This window comes from Lissotriton helveticus, chromosome 1_1 (genome assembly GCF_964261635.1).
Source record: "Lissotriton helveticus chromosome 1_1, aLisHel1.1, whole genome shotgun sequence".
In the NCBI taxonomy this organism is placed as follows: domain Eukaryota; kingdom Metazoa; phylum Chordata; class Amphibia; order Caudata; family Salamandridae; genus Lissotriton; species Lissotriton helveticus.
The window spans coordinates 1,940,083,130-1,940,106,846 of NC_136057.1; the positions used below are offsets into that span (position 1 = coordinate 1,940,083,130).

A 23,717-nucleotide genomic window follows, 5' to 3' on the forward strand; every position below is an offset into this window, starting at 1 on the left:
TATTGATTTCTCCTTGCTCGCTTTTCCTTCCTTGTACTGCAGACCCCCCAAGCGGCTGGCTGACACTGTTGCTCATCACTTGCTGGTCGACGGTTGGAGCAACTACAGAGCACTGTAACAGTGAGGGAAGCATAGGCAGGCTCCGTCAGAGGAGGCCACCCAACACCCACCATCTTGGCACTGCATTAGACCTCGGGAGGAGCCTATTATCCAAATTCAAACTATATTGTAGCACAGACTTTGGGGAATGCTTATTGAATCCTCCTGCCCCTTCTTGTATAAGGCACTAAAAGGAAGACCTCACAGACATGCCGGGGGAAGCGAGGAACACTGAGTGGCTATAGGGGTTTTTGTTGTTTCTAGTCTGGCTGTATGTTGTGCTCAACTATGCCGCTCGAAACACTGTCCTCAGGGCGTGACTCAAGGCTGGCCAGCTGTCCTGTCACTCCTCCTTGGAGATGGTTTTCCCAGATTATACACTAAAAGTACAACAGCAAAGATGTTCCTTATAAGAACTAAAGCCCAAACTACAGCCCATAGATGTTACCTACATGCTTCTATTCCCAACCTGCCTAAAAGTCATTTTCCAGGGCAAGACGTTTTTCTTCGACACACCTATGGCAGCCTGGGAGTGGATTGAGATGCGCCCCCTTCTCTGGCACACCAACAATCCACCACCACGAGTTGGAAGGGGAGTAGGAGAGGCACTGTGGGGGACCGCCAAGGGAATGCCGCACCAACCTAAGGAAGGGGTTGTGCAGGATCCTGCCGTGGAGGTGGATGACTGTCGCACAAACTGACACCAATGATCCCTCATTGGTACCACCGGACAGTCCGTGAAGCGCTGGTCAGGACATGGTGCGTGAGGGTGATTCTTCAAGAAAACCATCTACTGGGTAACTGGTGTCCCTTTCTGGACCGCAGAGGCTTCGGCCAGGTGTATCACTCTGGCTTTCACAGGGACTCATGAGGCAAGGGTATTCAGGTTCGAAGACATGCGCCCCTGGTAGATATGTGGTGGTTACAGGCACCTTAAATGACTACCCAATTACACTACTGTGTGTCTATCCTCCTCCTTCCCTGACATCTGATCTTTTTGACCAAACTTGGCTACCTGATACAGGATCTTCCAAACGCCCTGTGGCTCCTGGGAGTAGATGTCAACGGGTTATGCGACCTGGGCGTCATCCGCTCCGCAACTCTCATAAATACTGGTCATTGTCAGGCCCTCCTCTCAGCCTTTCTGCACAATTGAAATCTGGTTGATGTATGGAGAATACGCCATACAGAGAAAATGGGTTATGCCTTCTACTCTGGTGCCCATCAATCTTTTTCTAGGCTCAACTGTTTTCTCAGGCATCAACACGATGGTCATAGGTTTTTAGATGTGAAAATACTGGCTCGGAGCCTATCTGATCACTCACCGGTGGAGTTGGAACTTACCTGGGAACTAAAGAGGACGACAATGGGCCGGCGCCTCAGCCATTGGAACCTTCAAACAGGATATGTTAGGGAAATGTGCCAACCAGCATGTTAACGATTCCTTACCAAAAATGAGGGATGGGTGGCCTCCCGGGGTACACTGTGGGAAGCCCAGAAAGCCACTGTCTGGGGGGTATCATAAGCTACAATAAAAACCAGAAGGACAGGGCCCTGCAGACGGTCAAAGACCTAGCGGATCAAATACTCAAACTCAAAGGATGTTATGAGATGTTGATGCAAAACTCAGAGAAAATCCGAGACTCGCTGCACATGCAGACACTGCTTCGACAGGAGCTCACACAGGAGGCAAGAGTGGCATGGATGGCCACACGCAGCAGGATTTATGAATTGGGTGTCAAGGCCAGCAAGACACTACACTGGTTCTGTACTCCCTTAGAGAGCAGGGCGCTGGTGGCTTATCTGTTGGCTGAAGATGGCTCTCTCGTGACTGGGAGTGAACCTATTGCCTATGCCTTCACATCCTATTATCGGGAACTGTACAGCACGGATCTCTTGAGCCCTCGTGCAGACTTACACATGTTTATGCTGGACCTGCTGATGCCATCCTTATACCCAAAGGAACGCAACTCCCTAGAGAGGGATATCACCTGTGATGAGCTTAGCCCAGCTACAGGCTGGTGAGGTGCTGGGGCCCAATGACTTCCTGCAGAATTCTGGCGTCTGGTGTGACCCCAGACAGGCCCTCTGCTGTTGGAGACTATTGTATCCTGTAATTATGCCTTTAAGTCATTTTAAAGTTCTGGAAAAGAACGTTTTGTGTCTGTCATCCTCCAGTCACAGAATCCTGGGTGTCCAAGCTCCATGTCTGGAATGTATGCATTCAAAAGAAGACTGTTGAGTGGACTGGAGCTGGGACTAGCAGCCTGAGGTGTCGGAAGTATCTTAAATAAAGCATACCTGAAGTTACCCATTGAGTGTTCGAGCAATCTTTCAATGGCGACGAGCTGAAAGAACCCTAGATGGATCCTGCGCTGCACCTCAATGCTACCAATTAACTGTTTTTCTAAAAAAAAAAAAGACCCCTGCATCTGAATCCTGAATCTGAGCCAGAAGGTCAACCACGCAACATTCATTCATCACCCAGTATTGTACAATAAACATATGACCTGTGACTTGCCTGCGCAATGTTTTTTTTTATATTAATGATTGAAGCACACGCTTCGGAAAAACTGTTTAAAGACGTAAAGGAGCCTGTCAGCAATATTTCACAGCAGTTATCCATGAGGCGTGCATTCATGAAGACAGACTGTCAGTTGTATTTTGCGCTTAGGAAAGCATCCGCCTAAACCAACAGTCCTCTTTCATGTTAGAAAAAAAGGGAAAAGAGGAGGAAGATTTGCTACGTAATTTATTTGCTAAGTAATTTATCTCGTGTGACTTTGCAATATTGCTTTCTGCTGCTAGTAGCAAGAATGACTTTTCCTCGAGAAAGTTTCAGGGAACATGTTACAGGTGTGGGGAGCATGGTCATGTGGCGAGTTTTAAGGAATGTATTGGTTGGAAGGCCACATGCAAGAAGTGTAAGACAAGCATTGGAAATGCAATAGGTCTCGCACCATTAAAGTTAGTGCTTTTAGAATTGTTTATGGGTTTTTTTTGTAAATGTTTAGCATTTTTGTTTCCTGTAGCCAATGCTAAAGTATTACAAATAAAAAAAGCCATAAACATTTCTAAAAGCTCTAACTGAAATGGTCTGAGAACTATTGCACTGTGTGAGGGTGAGGGTGAGTGTGAGTGAGGGTGAGGGTGAGTGTGAGTGAGGGTGAGGGGGTGAGGGTGAGTGAGGGTGAGTGAGGGTTAAAAGGGTAAGATTTAGTAAAAGCGGTGCAAGTTTGAGTAAGAATAGATCATCCAGGGCAGCTAAAGGAAACAAGACGGAGGGAAGAGAGGGGAGGGGGGAGGAGAAATGCGTCTCGGCCGGAGCAGGGGGCGGAGCAGGGAGAGCGGGCTTTGGAATGTAATTGACACGGCCGGCCGGTCGTGAAACTGAAAGCATGGCCGGCCGTGAAAGCCTTTGATGCGGCAGGGGAAGCTCAATGCGCATTACCTATCTAACAAGCCAGCTTGTTAAACCTCACGATAGCAAATGGAAACGTTGAAAATGCGGTTTTAAAACAAATACTTCAAAATTCCATTTGTGAGGATATACGGGCTAGGTCATAAAAAAATAAAGACGGCACCATTTTGATTGCATAAATGCAAATGTGCTGTATTGTACTACTGCAGGTACCACTGTGAGTGTCTGCTGATGTTGCAGACATCGATCAGTCTATTTTCTGATAACGTTTAGAGTACTACACAAGCACGCATCCTTAACGCACATGGACACGTTTCTAGTCCACGAGCATCCACGCGGACCCCGAGAAGCTCCACTGCGTCTGGTTAAAAGGAAAAAAACGTAAGGATGGCATCTGTCTAAAAGAACTAATGTCTACAGTTCCACAAGGCCGGCTGTTCATTGCTGAAGCGCCCGCGAGGGAGCAGGCCAGCGCCAGCCCCGGCACGCGCGCGAGGACCTGTGAGGACATGTTCGCCATTGGCTGGGCTCGCACCTGAATGCCCTGTAGTACTACCGGTGTCAATGCCGCGCGCTCCCCGAGGGAGTGTCGGAGCTCTTCACGCATGGAAGGCGGACTACTCAAGCGCACGCATTATCTAATGCAGCGCGAATTATTAAATAATGCGTAGCCTTCCTCAAGGAGGTTTGTTATTTAAATGAAGCAATATATTAATATTCACTACATCGAAAGGAATAACATAACATTCAATACTTACACAGTAGCAACCAGACAACACATGCACAAAAGATACAAACACATTTCCAAACAGAACCAAGCAGTGGGCCGGAAAGTGAAGCGAGTCAAAACGGAGGGCATTGCTGTGGGGAGGGGGGAGGAGAAATGCGACGCGACATGGCAGGCAGGGGAGGGGGCGGAGCGGGGGTGTGGGAGGAGTGCGGGAACAGACGGTGAGGGGAGGAGAGTAGGAGGAAGAGAGTAGGGGAGGCACGGCGATCTACTGGGGAGGGGGGAGGAGAAATGCGACGCGACATGGCAGGCAGGGGAGGGGGCAGAGCGGGGGTGTGGGAGGAGTGCGGGAACAGACGGTGAGGGGAGGAGAGTAGGAGGAAGAGAGTAGGGGAGGCACGGCGATCTACATGAGAACTGGTTGCAAAGTATAAGGATTTAGGATTACGAGCGTTACAAAACAGATACAACAAGGAGGAGGCAGCGAGTCAAAACGGAGGGCATTGCTGTGGGGAGGGGGGAGGAGAAATGCGACGCGACATGGCAGGCAGGGGAGGGGGCGGAGCGGGGGTGTGGGAGGAGTGCGGGAACAGACGGTGAGGGGAGGAGAGTAGGAGGAAGAGAGTAGGGGAGGCACGGCGATCTACATGAGAACTGGTTGCAAAGTATAAGGATTTAGGATTACGAGCGTTACAAAACAGATACAACAAGGAGGAGGCAGCGAGTCAAAACGGAGGGCATTGCTGTGGGGAGGGGGGAGGAGAAATGCGACGCGACATGGCAGGCAGGGGAGGGGGCGGAGCGGGGGTGTGGGAGGAGTGCGGGAACAGACGGTGAGGGGAGGAGAGTAGGAGGAAGAGAGTAGGGGAGGCACGGCGATCTACTGGGGAGGGGGGAGGAGAAATGCGACGCGACATGGCAGGCAGGGGAGGGGGCAGAGCGGGGGTGTGGGAGGAGTGCGGGAACAGACGGTGAGGGGAGGAGAGTAGGAGGAAGAGAGTAGGGGAGGCACGGCGATCTACATGAGAACTGGTTGCAAAGTATAAGGATTTAGGATTACGAGCGTTACAAAACAGATACAACAAGGAGGAGGCAGCGAGTCAAAACGGAGGGCATTGCTGTGGGGAGGGGGGAGGAGAAATGCGACGCGACATGGCAGGCAGGGGAGGGGGCGGAGCGGGGGTGTGGGAGGAGTGCGGGAACAGACGGCGAGGGGAGGAGAGTAGGAGGAAGAGAGTAGGGGAGGCATGGCGATCTACTGGGGAGGGGGGAGGAGAAATGCGACGCGACATGGCAGGCAGGGGAGGGGGCAGAGCGGGGGTGTGGGAGGAGTGCGGGAACAGACGGTGAGGGGAGGAGAGTAGGAGGAAGAGAGTAGGGGAGGCACGGCGATCTACATGAGAACTGGTTGCAAAGTATAAGGATTTAGGATTACGAGCGTTACAAAACAGATACAACAAGGAGGAGGCAGCGAGTCAAAACGGAGGGCATTGCTGTGGGGAGGGGGGAGGAGAAATGCGACGCGACATGGCAGGCAGGGGAGGGGGCGGAGCGGGGGTGTGGGAGGAGTGCGGGAACAGACGGCGAGGGGAGGAGAGTAGGAGGAGGAGAGTAGGGGAGGCACGGCCTAGCGGCCGTGCAATCAAGAAGTGAGGGGGCGGAGCTGGGGGAGGCTGTGAGAGAGAGAGTAGGCAAGGCAGGCGGCTGGGGGCATGTGCACGCGCTTTTAAGCTCAATGCGCATGCGCATTGAGCTTAAATTTCTCGTGCACTGCAAGGAATCGCCACGATTCCTTGCAAGTTGGTTAAAGAGTGGATAAGCCCCCATAGTCTCGCAAGCTCGATGCGCATGCGCATCGACAGGCGAGACCTAAAAAAGGGCCACGTATTAAAGTGTTGTTGCAATGGCGACTTGACAAATGAAAATTTAAGAAGTAGTGTGTGAAGAAGAGTACGATGTAGAGAAAATTGTTATAAGAGAGGAAGACCTCTGACCTCGTGGTCGGGGAAACTGCTCTCCCCTCACACAGCTCTGTTGTTGTGTCCTTGCCCCTTCCTACTTTCAGGTAGGTGTTCGAGGCCCTTCTCCACCCGCAAGCTTCTGGCTGCGACTCATCCCTGGTGGTTCAGTGGGAGAGCCTTGCTCTTCTGCTGGTCCGCTCTGCCTGTCTCCTGTCTGTTTTTCTGTCTTTACGTTTTTTTGTCTATCTGTGCCTGCTGTTTTTATCTCATTGTGCCTTTATGTCTGATGTATTTTTGTCTCTCTCCGCCTTTTTTTTATAATTTCTTCTACTTTCCTGTTTGGCTTTCACTCCCTTTTCCCGCTGCTGCTTCTGCCCCCGTGGCTCCTCCCCCAGCGTATTTCCGCTCCCGCCTCCCAGCTGCTCTCCCTCACCTGACCCCTGCTCCATGGCGGCCAGCCAGTGGCCGCACGCAGCGGGCACGCCAAAGGCAAGCCCGTCTGCGCCCATCTACATCCGTCCATGACCCGACCGCGACTAGTGCCAGGAGGACCCTGGTCCTCCAACCACCCAGTGCTACAACTCAGCTACCCCCCGCGGCCTCAACCCCGGCAGAAACAACAACTGCCAGCTGTCGATGCCGAACACCACCCAAGGCCAGTTCTCCGGGGACACTGCTGCCACATCTTCACCCACCTCTGGATCCCCACCGCAACCACCAACCAACCGGACGTCAGTGGGCCCAAATCCCTGTGCTGCATCCTCATCGTATGCTCCCTGCACAGACACGCAGTAGAAATCAACTGCACCCTCGAATCAGGCACGTTCCCCGATGACTGACTGGTAACGCGCAGAAGTCAAGCCCCTCCTCAAGAAGCCCTCTGCTGACCCGAGGGAACTCAAGATCTACAGACCAATATCTATCCTCCCCTTCACAGCCAAAGTCACAGAGAAGATTGTCAGCAACCAGCTAACAAACTTTATTGAATCCAACTCAATCCTGGACACCTCCCAATCCGGATTCCGCAGCAACCACAGCACTCAGACCGCCCTTCTAGCTGCCACGGACGACATCGGTACCCTCCTCGACCAAGACCACAGGGCTGCCCTCATCTTACTAGACCTCACAGCAGCCTTTGACACCGTCTCCCACCGCACACTAACCACCAGACTCCTCAACGCCGACATACAGGGTACTGCCCTAGACTGGATCCTCTCTTCCTCACCGGCCGAACCCAAAGAATCAGACTCCCGCCCTTCCGCTCCGAACGTACAAGGATCAGCTGCAGAGTACCCCAAGGATCCTCACTCAGCCCAAAGCTCCTCAAGATCTACATGGCCCCCCTCGCTACCTTCATCAGAGAACACAGATTCAGCATAGTATCCTATGCCGATGACACCCAGCCCATCCTCTCCCTCACCAAGGAACCCAACATCACCAGACACAGTTTCCAGGATCACAAGACACAGTTTCCAGGAAGGAATGAAAGACGTCGCATCCTGGATGAGCAGCAGCTGCCTGTAGCTCAACATGGAGAAAACTGAAGTCCTTATCCTCGGATCCACCCCCTCCGCATGAAACAACACCTGGTGGTTCACTGCCCTTGGCAACCCTCCCACGGACCATGCCCGCAACCTCAGCATCATACTCTACTCCTCCCTCTCCATGAACCGAAAAGTCAACGCATATCTTCTACTTGCTTCAACACCCTGCACATCATCTGCAAGACCTTCAAATGGATCCCCCCGTATCCAGAAAGGTCGTCACCCACATACTCATAACCAGCAGAGTGGACTATGGGAACTCCCTCTACGCCTGAATCAACAGATCTCTACACCTCAAACTTCAGACCATCCAGAACGCTGCAGCCAGACTCGTCCTCGGCATCCCATGACAATACCACATCACCCAGCACCTACGAGACCGCCACTGGCTCTGCATCGAAAAGTGACCTTCAAGCTACTCACCCACACCTACAAATCCCTCCACAACACTGGACCCCAATACCTCAATAAAAGAATCTCCTTCTACGCACCCAAGAGAAACCTCAGCTCCGCTGACCTCACCCTGGTGGAAATCTCATGCATCCGCAGAGCCAGAGCGGTAGGAAGAGCCTTCTCTTACATCGTGGCCAAGACGTGGAACAAACTCCCCCTCAGCATCAGACGAATCCCCACACTGCAAGCATTCAGAAGAGCCTCAAGACCTGGCTCTTTGGATTAAGACAGAGCTGCTCGAATTCCCCCCTTTACCCCAGAGCGCCTTGGGACCCTCACGGGTTAGTAGTGTGCTTCACAAATCCCTGATTGATTGATTGATTGAAGAATTTGTGAGGGAGAAAAAAGTGGCCAATTTGGTGTTGTACTCACTGAGAAAATTCCAGTGCAAATGCTGTTTGACTCTGGAGCGAAAATCCCGCTAATTCCCAGGGGGTGTATGACAGGCACTTGAGAGACAAAGTTGTGCAACACAAGCCTGACATTAAAGCTAAGAGCTATGGGGGTGAACCCATCAAATTATCAGGGTAATTCTATGGTAATATTAGTTTTAAGAGTAGAATCATCACAGGGTAAATCTATGTTTCTGAGACAGGAGACGCTTTTCAGTAAGTTGAATACATCAAAAGGATCTCAGAGTGATCTTGGATCCCAATGAAACTCCAGCGGTAATGTGTAAACAGGATGAATTGTGTTATGAGCAATCAGGTCAGGAGGACAAGTTGTGTTGTGAACAGTTAAGTCAGGTACAGTGAGACAGACCTTCTTTTGAAAGTGAATTCCCAGAGGTATTCAATAAACAGTTGGGTTGCTTGAAAGGGGATTCCCTCAGGATAATGCTAAAGGAGGATTCTGTTCCGGTTGTTAGTAGGGTTAGAAGGGCCCCCATCAAGATAAAGGAGAAAATTAAAATAGAGCTTGACAAGCTCTTAAAAGGTGGCATTATCAATGAAGTTGAAGCCATTGAGTGGTTGGCTCCGGTTGTCATGGCTCATAAGACTAATGGGGAGTCCAGGCTGTGCATAGACCAAAGGTAACCTAATAGGTGTGTCATAGTAGATCACTATCCCTTGCCCAATATTTCGGAAATGTTGTCTTTGTTAGAAGTGGCCAAGTTTTCTCTTCCATCGATTTAGCATCTGCATATCATCAGTTGAGATTACATCCTGATTCGTAGGGCTTAACAATGTCATAACACCGTGTGGGACTTTCAAGTTTCATAGGATGGCCTTTAGGCTAATTTCTGCCGCAGCAGTCTTCTAGAGAATGATGGAACACATTTTCAGAGATGTCAAAGGTATAAAAATATACCAGGGTGATATACTTGTTTTTGGAAGCAATGTGGAGGAACATGACAACAGAGTTGTGTGGTTTTGGGCAAATTAAAAGAGAACTGTTTGACTCTTGAACCAAAAAAGTGTACGTTCAACCTCACTGAGATTTATTATTTATGTCATTAAATTACTGTCTCAGGCATAGAACCAAAAAACAGTTGGTGGACTCCATTAGTAACATAGCCAGCCCGAGTAGCAAAGAGGAAGTAGTCAAATTTTTAGGAATGTCTGAGTACTATGCCAAATTTATACCCTACTTTACTGACGAAACACAACATGAGTCTGTTGTTAAAAAAAAAAGTGGGATTTGCATGGAAACGTGAATGTAAGAAGGAGTTTGTTTTGGTCAAGAGATTATTATCCAAAGCCACCTCACTGAGGAGTTTTGAGCCAGGTCAAAAGATCATTGTCATGACAGATGCCAGTTCCACAGGTTTGGAAGCTGTTAGGATGCAAGAACATAAAGGTGTGGAGAGAGAGATTCTATATTTCTCCAGAAGTTTAAGAGGAGCAGAATTCAACTATTCGGTACTAGAGAAAGAAGCTTTGGGAATATATCTGGGCAGGGAGAAAACAATGCAAATTCTTGTGAGGTTGCAATTTTATAATTAAAACCAATCACAAGTCGTTGAGAGAGATTTTTGAAAAGAAAGGACTAGACAATATACTAGACCTGGGGTCTCCAACCAGTAGCTCGGGAGCTACTGGTAGCTCACTAGCACCCTCAAAGTAACTCTCAGAGGTGAAGCCAAACCAAGCCAATCTCAGAGATTCTGTGTATATTAAAAAAGGCAGCACTGCTTATTTCACTACCCTTAAGAGTTACAGACAACCAAACCAATGGCAGGGCCTGTTGATAACACTCAAATACACACTGTGGTGGCCTATCAATCAATCAATCAGGGATGTATAGAGCGCACTCCTCACCTGTGAGGGTCTTCAGGCGCTGGGGGAGTGTGTGGGGAGGATTTGTGCAGCTTTGGTCATTCGAAAAGCCAGGTCTTATGGCTCTTCCTGAATGCTTTCAGTGTGGGGCTTCATCTGATGCGGAGGGGGAGTTCATTCCAGGTCTAGGCCATGATGTAGGAGAAGGGTGTGCCTCCTGTCTGGTTCTGTGGATGCAGAGGATTTCGGCCAAGGCCTGGTCAGCGGAGGGGAGGTTTCTTTTGGGGGTGTAGAAGGAGATTGAGGTATTGGAGTCCGGTGTTGTGGAGGGCTTTATAGGTGTGTGTGAGCAGCTTGAAGGTCACTCTTTTTTCGATGGGGAGCAAGTGAAGTGCTCGTTTATGCTGGGTAATGTGGTCTTGTCGTGGAATGTTGAGGAGGAGTCTGGCTGTGGCGTTCTGGACAGTCTGAACTTTGTGGAGTAGAGATTTGTTGATTCGGGTATAGATGGCGTTCCCGTAGTCCAGCCTGCTGGTGATGAGTGCATGGGTGACGGTCTTCCTTGTTTTGGGGGGTGGGTGCATTTGAAGGTCTTGCTGAGTATGTTGAGGGTGTTTAAGCATGTGGCAGCTGCAGCGTTGGCCTATGGGTCTGCCACATGAAACATGTTTATCCACTTTAAATCTGAGTTGGGGAGACTTACTGCTGTGGTAATACTGTTTGTGGCACACTGCATGTGATGATTTGAATTTTACTTGATTACAAGCATTTAATATTGATAAACGTTTTCCTAGCATTCTGCTGATAACCTGGAATTTTTGGGTGGTTACTACTGATAATTGTGCTTAGGGTGGTCATAGTGTAATGTTAATATATATCATCAGCATTTGACAGTGATAAAATATGCTAGTAGCTCAGAAGGACTTTCCTTGAGCAGAATTAGCTCTCGCTGCAAAAAAGGTTGGAGACCCCTGTACTAGACAATGTATCCTCTAGGCTACGGAAATGGGTTGTAGCTCTTCAAGAGTTTGACTTTTGTGTAGTGTATGTTCCTGGAGTGAAAAACAACCTAGCTGATTGCTGTTCAGGTTTGATCAACAAGAAACACACAAAAGAAGAGGTGAATGAAAAGAAGTTGTGGGACTTTGATGATTACGCAGTTTGTATTGTTAACAAGGGTGTAATAAAGGAGGATGAATGGGTTAGTGAGCTTGAGAAAGACTGAACACTACAATCTGTTGTGCGAGGCATTGAAAGGGACTCGAGCAAAAATTTCACGGTGGATGAATCTCTGAGTGTTATTTTTCGGGTAAGAGAAGAATTGTCATGTCAGAGCGGTGTCTTGATGAGGGGTACCAGATTGATTCCTCCAGCTAGTTTGAGAATGCAATTAGTTGACTTTGCTCATGAAGGTCATCCGGGTATTTTCAAGTCCAAAGAAATTCTTAGGCAAACGTACTGGTGGCCTAGGATGGACATTTGTGATGAGAGAAGTGTGAGAGAGTGTGTAGAGTGTGGTAAAAGTGATAAGATCTTAAAACCCAGAGTACAACCAATGACGTTAAGGAAGCTTCCTAAAGAAGCATGGGAGGAAGTAGCGATAGATATTTTGGGTCCCATCAAACATACCAGCGTGGATAAATATGTGATTGCACTTCTGAATGTATATTCCTGGTGGCCAGAGGTTAAAATGGCTAATTCTGTAGAAACCAGAGATGTTGTGGCATTTCTATACAGTATCTTTGAAAAGGAAGGGTTTCCCTCAACCTTGTTATTCGATAACGGACTCTACTTTACCTCAAGGGAAATTAACAAGTTTTTGGATGATATAGGACTAAATCACAAATGACCTGCTCTGTATCACTCAGAAACGAATGGCATATAGAAAGGTTCAACCGTGTGCTCAAGAAGACCATTCAGAGGCCCTTGTCTAACCGAAGGTGTTGGTATTCTGAAATTCTAAACAAAATCAAAAGTTTAAGATTTTCTCCCCATTCCATGACAGATGGGCACCTTTTGAATTGTTTCACAGGAGGAAGAGATGTACTTTATTGTGTCTCTACTGGATGTTAGAGAAATCACAAGGTCTGAGGCACATAAAAGATGACAGAGACAAATTGAGAATGAAGTGAAGAAAATGTGTGAGAATCAAAAGAGATTTGACACAAGAAAAGCAGTAAAAGAAACGATTGTGAGGGTGAGGGAGATATGGTTAAAATCAGAAATCCCTAAAGCGGCACTGCCTCTCAAGGATCAATGTTCTTATTGCCAATGAAAGTCATTAAAGTCTTTAAAAATGCTATCAGAACCAAAGACCACAGAGTGTTGAATCTAAATAGAGTTGCTAAGCTTTCTGATTGTCTTTCTAATATTTGTAAGGAAGGTGACATGAAAGACTGTGAAGATGGTGTGGGGATGAAGGGTGAGAGTAGGAAAAGCAGTGCTAGGCAACAAATTAAACCAAAGTATTTAGATAACTATATTTTGAAATATGTAACTGTGCCTGCTTTCATTATTTTATTTCTTTTTGTTTTATTGTAATTCCCTCATGTTGTGTTTAAGTTTATATTTTTACTGTTCTTATTGGGAGGGAGATGTGAGGTATCCTGTGCTTGTGCTTTTAAGTCATTGTAAAGTTCTGGAAAAGAACGTTTTGTGTCTGTCATCCTCCAGTCACAGAATCCTGGGTGTCCAAGCTCCATGTCTGGAATGTATGCATTTAAAAGAAGACTGTTGGGTGGACTGGAGCTGGGACTAGCAGACTGAGGTGTAAGAAGTATCTTAAATAAAGGGTACCTGAAGTTACCCATAGAGTGTTGGAGCAATCTTTACAAAGACCATTCAGGAGACCCTGGAGCATGGCAAACTATCCTCAGACCTTAGATATGTGAAAATAGTTGTATTACCAAAACCAGGCATGGAAGGCATGCATTGTGAACATTGTAGACCAATCTCATTAATGAACTCCGAGGTGAAAATCTGGGCCAAGATGTTGGTTACCCGCCTAGAAGGGGTTGTCAACCGACCAGTCAATGTTTGTGGCACAATGGGCTGTTCGGCACAACGTAAGACGAGTGCACAATGGGATCGAATTAAGCAAGACCTGTCTAGCCGCAGATCCCTCCTCTCCGTCGATTTTAGGAAAGCCTTTGATTTGGTGCACTGGGAATACCTATTTGCCCTCTTGTATTGCATGGGGTCTGCACCAAAATGTATTGGTTATATGTGTTTACTTTACACCAATCTAAGGGCTAGGGTGTGTGTAGCAGGGGCAACTTTGGACTGGTTTCGAGAGACATGCGACACCCACCAGGGATGTCCCTTATTGCCCTTCCTGTTCGCTTTGGTGATCGAGTCCCTGGTGCAAGGGTGAGAGTGGACGTGATGTTCCAGGGCCTTCAATGGCCCTATGGGGTGAGCAACAGAATCTCACTATACGCAGAAGTCCTGTTGTTTTTGGGTGACCCGCAGTTGTTAAGACCTAGAGCCCTTCAAAATTTGCCTATATTCAAAACGTACTCTGGGCTCCACTTGAACATAAATAAACCCTTGATCTATCCTATAGCTCCTTGTCCAGTGGATATGCTGTGGGCAAAGGGGAGGCCATTACATTCTGAGGGGTTCAAATACTTGGGGGTCTTTATTACAGACCATGCATCGAGGACCTTTGAATGAAATTTGGTGCTTCAGCTGGAATGTCTTGTGAAGGAAGTTGAATTCTGGTCCACTCTTTCTCTGTCCCTTATGGGGAAAGGGCCTGCGTCGAATAGGTCTGGGAAAAGGCTGTCATCCGGTCTACGAGGGAGGCATAGCTACCCCAGGCATGCTTACGTATTACTGGGCAGCACATTTGCTAGTGGTGAATGTCTGGTGGTTCAGAGGATTTGACGATCTGGTGTATACAGTGGAAGGGTCGGAGATGGGTCATCAGAACCTTCCACAGCATCTGTAGGGTGGTATCGTGCCATAGACTCTTCCCTCTGCCACATGAGTGGTGCTTACGGTTTGGACAGCTGGAATAAAGTCTACAGGTTGGGCCGGTAGGGTAACTTTGGAGACTCCACTGTGTCAGAGTGCTAGGCTCTCCCAGGTCATGACCCAATTAGTTTTTTCTACCTGGGACACCATAGGCATTACCACACTGGGGGATATTATCCACAAGGGGACATTGAAATCCTTTCAGGACCTACCGCAAGAATAAGAGCTGCACCTAACACAATGTTTCTGCTACCTGCAACTTTGGCATGCACTCTTACAGTTAACGGATCCTATCCCAGAATTTCCGCCATTAGAAGCAAACATTTTGCTCACAGACATGAAGGATCACAAATTGTGTGAGATTTATAAAATCTCTTACGGAGTCTGCTGACCCAATTCTGGCAGTGAAAAGGGCGTGGGAAGGGCACCTATGTCAGATGAATAACAATGATTGGAGGGAAGCAATCGAGCACCTAGGGAGGCAGTAAAAGGATCACAATTTAGACTGATACAGCTGAAGGTGTTCCATTGGGCCTAGCTCACTAGGGCACGTTTACATTGCAGGGGCCTGATAGCCGCAGGGAGCTGCATGAGATGCGATGACCCATAGGGGTCACTGCCCCACACTCTCTCACTTTTGGAAGGGAGTCCTGGGACGATTGGAGGGGGTACAGTGCTGGCCTATTCTCAGGGACCCTAAAATCATCTTTTTTACATATCACTGAAGACCTGGGGGGTAATTGCTATCAGAGGGCCTTGCTTTGGCTGGGTTTGATTGTTGCTAAATGGGATAATGCGAGGGCCTGGAAGGACATATTGGCCCCTGAAGTAGAAACATGGGCTAAGGGCATGGACCACTTCATGTGCCTCGAGTGCCTGATTTACTTGGCAAGAGGATGCCCCCAAAACACTTTAACATTTGGAAGGAGTGGGCAAGACTCCTAGGGTATAGTGCTGAATCCGCGCACAGTCAGGCCATGGTCCACTTTCACAGACACACGTCATCGCAGTATTGACATAACTGATGCACACATCGGATGAGATGGTCATGTCTTGCTGCGTAAGCCAATTGTATTATGCCACATTCTCTCTGCACTGCTGCTCTGCTGCTCTTTTGTTCCACTATATATGGTGTTGTGTTCTGTGGCCAGTGTGCAATGCCACCACTCACTTTGTATGTAAAAAACAATAAATAATTGTAAAAAAAAAAAAAATGTATTAGAACAGCCAGAGGACAAATAAAATAAAACAACTTACTTTTGAATGTATCAATGCCACAAAAAATCGTGCTTGTTGCAGGTAAACAGGCAAATCATGCTAGAACAACAGTGTGTCTGTCGCTGAGCCAAACTGCATTGTGCAGAACAAACTGCTGTAGTAGGCGTGCCTGTTGACGAGTGTAACTCTTTCCACCTTTCAAAGATGGCTACCTACTAACTCAGGGAATGCCGTGCCTGTTGCTGAAAGGCAAGGACAGAAAAATAACATCAGAAAAAGCATGCCTGTCACTGAAAGTCAAAGAAGAGGCAAATAACATCAGAATAAAGCGTGTGAAGCTGAACCGGAACACCACTAGCACAGTAAATCAACAAAGGCACACCTATCGCCGAAGTACTAGCGTTGCATTAAACTCCTTTCCCCAAAAGATGGCCGCTGTGCGTGAATCATGTGATTTCCTTTGTGAATAGGGCTTGTTATGCAAATTGGTGTGTTGCACATGCACTTGTGTGGCGTTTAGTATGAGGAGACACCTAATAACAAGGGTGAGTAGCAAGGTAAGCCGCCACTGCATGCGGCTGGCACGAGCAATCGCTGGAAATTTAAACAATGCTGGGCCTAGGTTTATGCGGCCCCCTATCCAATTACACAAATCACCCCAAAATGTCACAGGACTGCCACCACTGCATTATGCTGCTCCTGAGCTTTCTCAGCAATGAGTGCCTAAGGCTCAGTTTCCACAAACCTCCGACATGGCCCGCATAGTAAATGCACAGTCATACTGGTGCTGTCTCTGTACCAACGGGTAACGTTCCCCTCTTCACCAAAACATGGTGTAAGGAACAACACAAAGACGGGAAGGATGGATTCAAGTCCCTTTAATGTAAAGACACAGACCACTTCTGTAGTCCGTCTCAGCTCTTCACCAAATGCCAGAACGTGAGATGCACCGCCAGAATCCAACTTTTTTTACATCAAGGGTTCTACATTAGAACCTTGCTGAACATAACAGTGACTATGCCAGTCATAATAGTTTTTGGATGGGGCATATTGGGTTTGTCAAACCAGATGTTTAGGTCACCAAAAATGCATAGGTTGGAGTTTAGTGTTATACGGTTTAAAAATGTGTCTAGAAATGTGTCCAGGAAGGGGAACAGCGTTTACAACGCAACTTTTACCACGCACTACCTTTACCAGGCAACTTTTACAACGCAAATCATTACAACGACTTGCGCTGGGGGTCGCTGTAGGATAGGGAATAGTTTAATTTACTATCCAAAACCTTCCCTACTATCCACGGGGACTGGAGTTGGAATAGTAAATTAAACTATTCACTATCCAGCGCCCCCCAACGCAAGTCGTTGTAACGACTTGCGTTGTAAAAGTTGCGTGGTAAAGGCATGCGTTGTAAAAGCATGCGTAGTAACGACATACATCCGTCCAGGAATGATGCATTGCTAGGTGGTGGTCTGTAAAGGAGAAGGGACTTACAGAAGGAAGTTGGTGTAGGGTTACATCTGGTGATGAGGACCTCACAAACTTGTATGGAATACAACAGTTAGTCCACCTCCTCTTTTACCTATACAATTTAGCATGATAGTTTGATGAACGGGTTCATCTCTCAACCACGATTCAGTTATGAAGAGTAAGTAGGGTTGTGTGTCACTGAGTAGGTCGTAGATGTGGCACTTGTTTTTGGAGAGTAATCGAGCATTTATTAGTAAGCAGTTAAAAGATTGTGTTTTAGTGGTAATGTGTCTTTGTTTTCTAGAGGAGTGAGCAGTTTCTTTTTATCTTGTAGCAAGCGTGTCATTAGTGCTGGTATTAACTGTATGAGGAAAGCAGTAGTGCTGTTTTTCGGTATTGTATTCCTCGCCAAGCAAGCTTAGAAGGCATTTTAATGGGTCTGTGTGTATAAGTGGTGGAGATAGTGGCTGAGGAGAGTGGGTGGGTGGGCTGTGTTGTTTTTGTAGAGTAGCCTTGTTGTGTAATAGGCATGGTGATGCGAAGTTTTGTTAAGTGGCATGTTGTTTATTTTGTTTGCGTCTGTTTAGGGTGGAAGGTGTATGGGTTAGATGTGGCGATGGAGCATGTGGAGCATGTGGGTCATGTTTTAAGGCGGTAGATTGTGTAATGGATGAGAGGTGGGTGAATAAGAGTTGTGTTGGCGTATTTTTGGTAGAAGTTTGTAAAGAGAGAACATTTGGGAGTAAAGATGGTTTAGGATGTGTAGTCATGTGGGTGGGAGTGGGTGTATGTTTCTAATTTGTAATGAAATGGACATTTTGTGAAAATTCGATGCTCTGGTGTGTGTTATGTTTTGTTTTTGTGTAGTTGCGAGAGGCAATATTGATGTAGTGGTTTAGTGCCAGCCCAGCCCTTGGTCAGAGCCTAAAGTGGTATACCCAAAGCATGTGCTGCTTTTCACTTACGCTTCCAAAGATAACTCTCCCAACATTACCTGTCCATCAAAGAAATCCAGGGTAAGGTCTTCTTGGGGTGAATGGGAGCTGTCATAAAGTCATGATTTCAGGCAAACTAAGAGAATGCCATGCCCAGTTTGAGTCTGCCGGTGGTAGGAACAGTGTCAGCAGCTGGGTAATGAAGTTAATAATTCAAAGCCCAATGCCCCCTTCCTATGTCCGGAATCTCAGTGGGCATAATGTCACTCTAAACCTACTGGTATTATAGTTTTGCATTAACAGCCAAGTGTCCAGCTCCTTAAACAACCTTGCGGGTAGGTGGAAGGGCAAATTAGCAACATAATAAAGAAGACTTGGCCGCATTACATTTTTGATAATACTATTCTACTTATGATCACCACTGGGAGTCAGTTCCACAAGGCAATGCAATCTCTTAAGAAGTGTATTACTCTGCCAACATTGCTGTCAATGACATCTTCTCGCTGATATCTAAATATTTGAATGTCTGCAACTCCCACTTCAGACCTAGCTCTCAGCTCTGGCCCTGCTCTGCAGGGTCTGTGGGTCCAATTGGGAATACACAAGTCTGAAGCCAGACACTTGTCAAAACTCCTTCAGCAACTTTATAGTTTTACTCAGTTTCTGAGTGGCATCTTGTTAATATGCCAAGATATTGTCAGCATATGGGGGATGATGTGGACCATTCCTGCGATTAGTATGTTCTTCTGATCGACATGCACGGAGAAGTGGTTCCATGGTCAATACAAACATCAGCAGGATAGAGGAGTGCCCTTCAAGGTTCCTTTCTGCACTTTAAACAGGTTTGGCATCTTTTTTTCAGTTTTAAACTTAGCCGATGGAAGGGCATCTAACATCCTAACCAAATTCATTAAAGTCTTACCTATGCCCTCCCTCTTTAGCACCTCCAAAAGGAACCCCCAGAGAAATAAGGGTATTACTAATGCCCTTTTCTATGCCTTTACTGGTTTTCTCTTCCACTGGAGCTCGACAATCAGTATTTGGGGCTACTCTCTTTTATGGAGCCAAGCGGGTAATTTACCCAAGTTGTCCCCTTACTCATACAACTTCAAGTAATAGTGTGTATTGGGTAGTTTATCCTTGGTATCTCACAACTGCCTCCTTGCTTCAGTCACCTCCTGCCATTGTCCTTCATCATTTGTCACTATCTTCTCCAATTCTGTTATATTTACATCCTGATGAATGAGTGTTCACTTGACTCGGCACCTGGTGCTATAGATTTTGGAAATGCATTCTGCTCTAAGCACTATCTTCATCAACTCCTATTACATTGCCTGGTTGTCTGTTGTTCACCTTTTGCACTCAAAATATCCCCTTATTGTATCTTTAATGACTTTTTGAAATGCATTGTCTCGTAATACTTCTGGCTCAATCTTCATGTTTGTATCACAGGAGCAATAATAACTCTTTTTCTCTCACATTCGCTACCTCTCTCACTTTTCATTCTGTTTCTCCTGCTAATACTATAGTACAGTACTGACAGTAGCACAGTACTTTCTCCTGCTTTCTCTCTCTCTCTTTATATATATCTATCTCTATCTATATATATATATATATATATGCATATATTTATATATTTTCACTAACAAAACATAGGTTTCAGAGACGTTATAGTTAGAAATTAGCATTTAAAAACCTTAGAAACCTCACAGAAAAAAACATAGGTTTAAGGGGTGTTATAGTTAGCTGGCCATTTCACTCGTACAAAACCATAGAAATTCCTCCGTTATAGTTAGTTTTGCTAACTATAAATCAAGCACCCGCAAGTCACTGCTGATGATGTCACATTTTGCATCATTCATGACATGGTCCTTGACATCACTGATGACATCACCGATGACATCTCAAATGAAATCACTGATGACATCATCCAGTGAATGTGGTTTAGTTTGAAATTTAAATATGTACTATATATATACCAATCTGTATTGAAGATTGAGTGGATATATAACTGTCTGGATGGAGGATTTAGTAGCTGCCTGACTGACTGTTAAAGTGAGTAATTAAAAGTGTCTCACTTAATACATGGATTAGTAACTAAACTATGTAAATGTTTGCATCACTGTCTCTGTTGTTGTATAACATGCTGCATCAGTTGGTCACTAACTACGTGAGTGTGGATATTAGTTATTGATTAGTTGGGTGAGTATTTGTATGGGACACTGAGTTTGTGTGTGGTTGGATGGGGTGTGTGTAACTATGCATAGATGTGTGAATGGATGGTTGACTAGGTGTATAGGTTTAAGAGTGCATGTGGAAACAGTTGTTTGGGTGACTGAGTGTATTTATTTCTGTGTTAGTGAGCGAATATATGTTTGAGTTTTACATCTTCAACAAAGTAAAAAAAATAAAAGGCATTGTATGTGAGAGTTGGTGAATATAAATAAGAATATGTAAGAGACCGTGATTGTGAGAGTAACTATTTGAATGAGTGTATAATTGTAATGGTGATTTTGAAACATATTAACTATGAGTTACTATGTGTTTGAAAATTTGAGGTGTTGTTGGACAATTGTGTAAGTGAGTAAATGTAAGTGTGATTCATTTTTTTCATGAGTGAGTAGGATGACTGCATAACCGACTAAGATGACTGCTGATGTCAATGTCTATATATGTGTATAAGTGCATTTTGATAGTGTTATATTAATTAGTGACTGCATGTATAAATGATTCTGTTGTTGAATGGGTAGTTGCATGTGTAGACTTAGGAATCAGTGAGTGGGTATGTAGTAACTGGCATTGGCGTGTCAATGGTTTCAAATATGGTACTCTGTATTTCACAGTGAGTGATGAAAGGTTATACTAGTGTATGATGAGGTGTATCAGATTGTCACGTGGATGATGTCATCAGTGATGTCCTTTGAGATGTCATCAGCGATGTCACTGACCATGTCATACATGATGCAATATGTGACATCATCAGCAGTGAATTGCGGGCGCCCGAATTATAGTTAGCAGAACTACCTAAAACGGAGGAATTTCTATGGTTTTGTACGAGTGAAATGGCAAGCTAACTATAACACCCCTGAAACCGATGATGTTTTTCTGTGAATTTTTAAGGTTTTTTAAATGCTAATATCTAACTATAACGTCTCTGAAACCTTTGTTTTTTTTAAGCTAATTTCAAAGCTTTTTTAAATGCCAATTTCTAACTATAACGTCTCTGAAACCTATGTTTTTTTCAGTGAATTTCAAAGGTTTTTTAAATGCTAATTTTTAAGTTTGATAGTAGTTATACCTATTTTGTTGTACTGATTTTCTACAGTTTTTTAACTATTTATAAATATTTTATTCATTAAATAACATTATATGTTTATCTGAAAATTGCAAAAAAAGATTCAAACTGAAATATTGATACTTTTTTTTGTTTTCATTTTTATTTTAATATATTTATATTATTTTCTATAAAAAAAAAATTCCCAATATTTTTCCGGAGTCGTGCACTCAAAGCGTACACATCACTGTGGGTGTGCGGATTCTAGCCGCCATTTTAGAAATGTTGTGAAGAATCCGTGTACGGTGTACAATGGCTGCGTGTTTTTCAGTTACATCATATACATTTAATAGTACGCGATGTGCACGATTGGTATGCGACCAGTCTGCGACTCCTGCTCCCACGCATTCGCGACACATGCGCATTATGGTACAAGACACTTGCACGGTGGCGGGTCCCGCTTGACGGCATATTTTATGTTCCAAAATGATATGTATGTGTCTTTAATATACATATTAGGGCAAGAGATTATCTAAGATATTCATAAAAATAATATATTTGTACTTATAATAAACATATTATTTTTAAATGTATTTTTGCGAAGTCAGGTCAGCAGAGTTGCTGTAGAGCCAGAGAAACCAGATCAGCAGAGTGGTTGTAGAGCCAGAGAACTAGGTCAGCAGAGCTGCTCTGGTCAGCAGAGCTGCTTTAGAGCCAGATAACTAGGTCAGCAGAGCTGCTTTAGAGCCATAGAACCAGGTCAGCAGAGCTGCTCTAGAGGCAGAGAACCAGGTAAGCAGAATTGGTTTAGAGCCAGAGAACAGGTCAGCAGAGCTCTTTAGAGGGAGGGAACCAGGTCAGCAGATCTGCCTTAGAGCCAGAGAACCAGGTCAGCAGAGCTGCTCTAGAGCCAGAGAACTAGGTCAGCAGAGCTCCTTTAGAGCCATAGAACCAGGTCAGCAGAGCTGCTTTAGAGCCAGAGAACCAGGTCAGTAGAGCTGCTCTAGAGCCAGAGAAACCAGGTCAGTAGAGCTGCTTTAGAGGGAGAGAACCAGGTCAGCAGAGCTGCTTTAGAACCAGAGAATCAGGTCAGCAGAGCTGCTTTAGAACCTGAGAACCAGGTCAGCAGAGCTGCTCTAGAGCCAGAGAACCAGGTCAGCAGAGCTGCTTTAGAGACATAGAACCAGGTCAGCAGAGCGGCTCTAGAGGCAGAGAACCAGGTCAGCAGAGCTGCTCTAGAGGCAGAGAACCAGGTCAGCAGAGCTGATTTAGAGGGAGAGAACCAGGTCAGCAGAGCTGCTTTAGAGCCAGAGAACCAAGTCAGCAGAGCTGCTTTAGAGCCATAGAACCAGGTCAACAGAGCTGCTTTAGAGCCAGAGACCCAGGTCAGCAGAGCTGCTCTAGAGCGAGAGAACCAGGTCAGTAGAGCTGCTTTAGAGGGAGAGAACCAGGTCAGCAGAGATGGTTTAGAGCCAAGGGACCAGGTCAGCAGGGCTGCTCTAGAGCCAGAGAACCAGGTCATCAGAACTGCTTTAGAACCATGGAACCTGGTCAGCAGAGCTGCTTTAGAGCAAGAGAACCAGGTCAGCAGAGCTACTGTAGAGCCAGAGACCCAGGTCAGCAGAGCTGCTCTAGAGCGAGAGAACCAGGTCAGCAGAGCTGCTTTAGAGAGAGAGAACCAGGTCAGCAGAGATGGTTTAGAGCCAAGGGACCAGGTCAGCAGGGCTGCTCTAGAGCCAGAGAACCCGGTCAGCAGAACTGCTTTAGAACCATGGAACCAGGTCAGCAGAGCTGCTTTAGAGCAAGAGAACCAGGCCAGCAGAGCTGCGGTAGAGCCAGAGGAACCAGGTCAGTAGAGCTGCTTTAGAGCGAGAGAACCAGGTCAGCAGAGCTGCTTTAGAGAGAGAGAACCAGGTCAGCAGAGATGGTTTAGAGCCAAGGGACCAGGTCAGCAGGGCTGCTCTAGAGCCAGAGAACCCGGTCAGCAGAACTGCTTTAGAACCATGGAACCAGGTCAGCAGAGCTGCTTTAGAGCAAGAGAACCAGGTCAGCAGAGCTGCGGTAGAGCCAGAGAAACCAGGTCAGTAGAGCTGCTTTAGAGCGAGAGAACAAGGTCAGCAAAGCTGCTTTAGAGGGAGAGAACCAGGTCAGCAGAGCTGCTTTAGAGCCAAGGGACGAGGTCAGCAGAGCTGCTCTAGAGCCAGAGAACCAGGTCAGCAGAACTGCTTTAGAGCCATAGAACCGGGTCAGCAGAGCTGCTTTAGAACAAGAGAACCAGGTCAGCAGAGCTGTTGTAGAGCCAGAGAACCAGGGCAGCAGAGCTGCTCTAGAGTCTAAGTACTAGGTCAGCAGAGCTGCTCTAGAGCCAGAGAACCAGGTCAGCAGAGCTGCTGTAGAGCCAGAGATACCAGGTCAGCA

The 23,717-nt window shown here is 46.3% G+C and overlaps 1 pseudogene; it reads left to right on the plus strand.

The window, feature by feature from the left end:
- Nucleotides 1–1,560: 1,560 nt before the first annotated feature.
- Nucleotides 1,561–23,717, plus strand: part of LOC144766077 (insulin receptor substrate 2-like) — a 121,799-nt pseudogene continuing 99,642 nt past the window's right edge.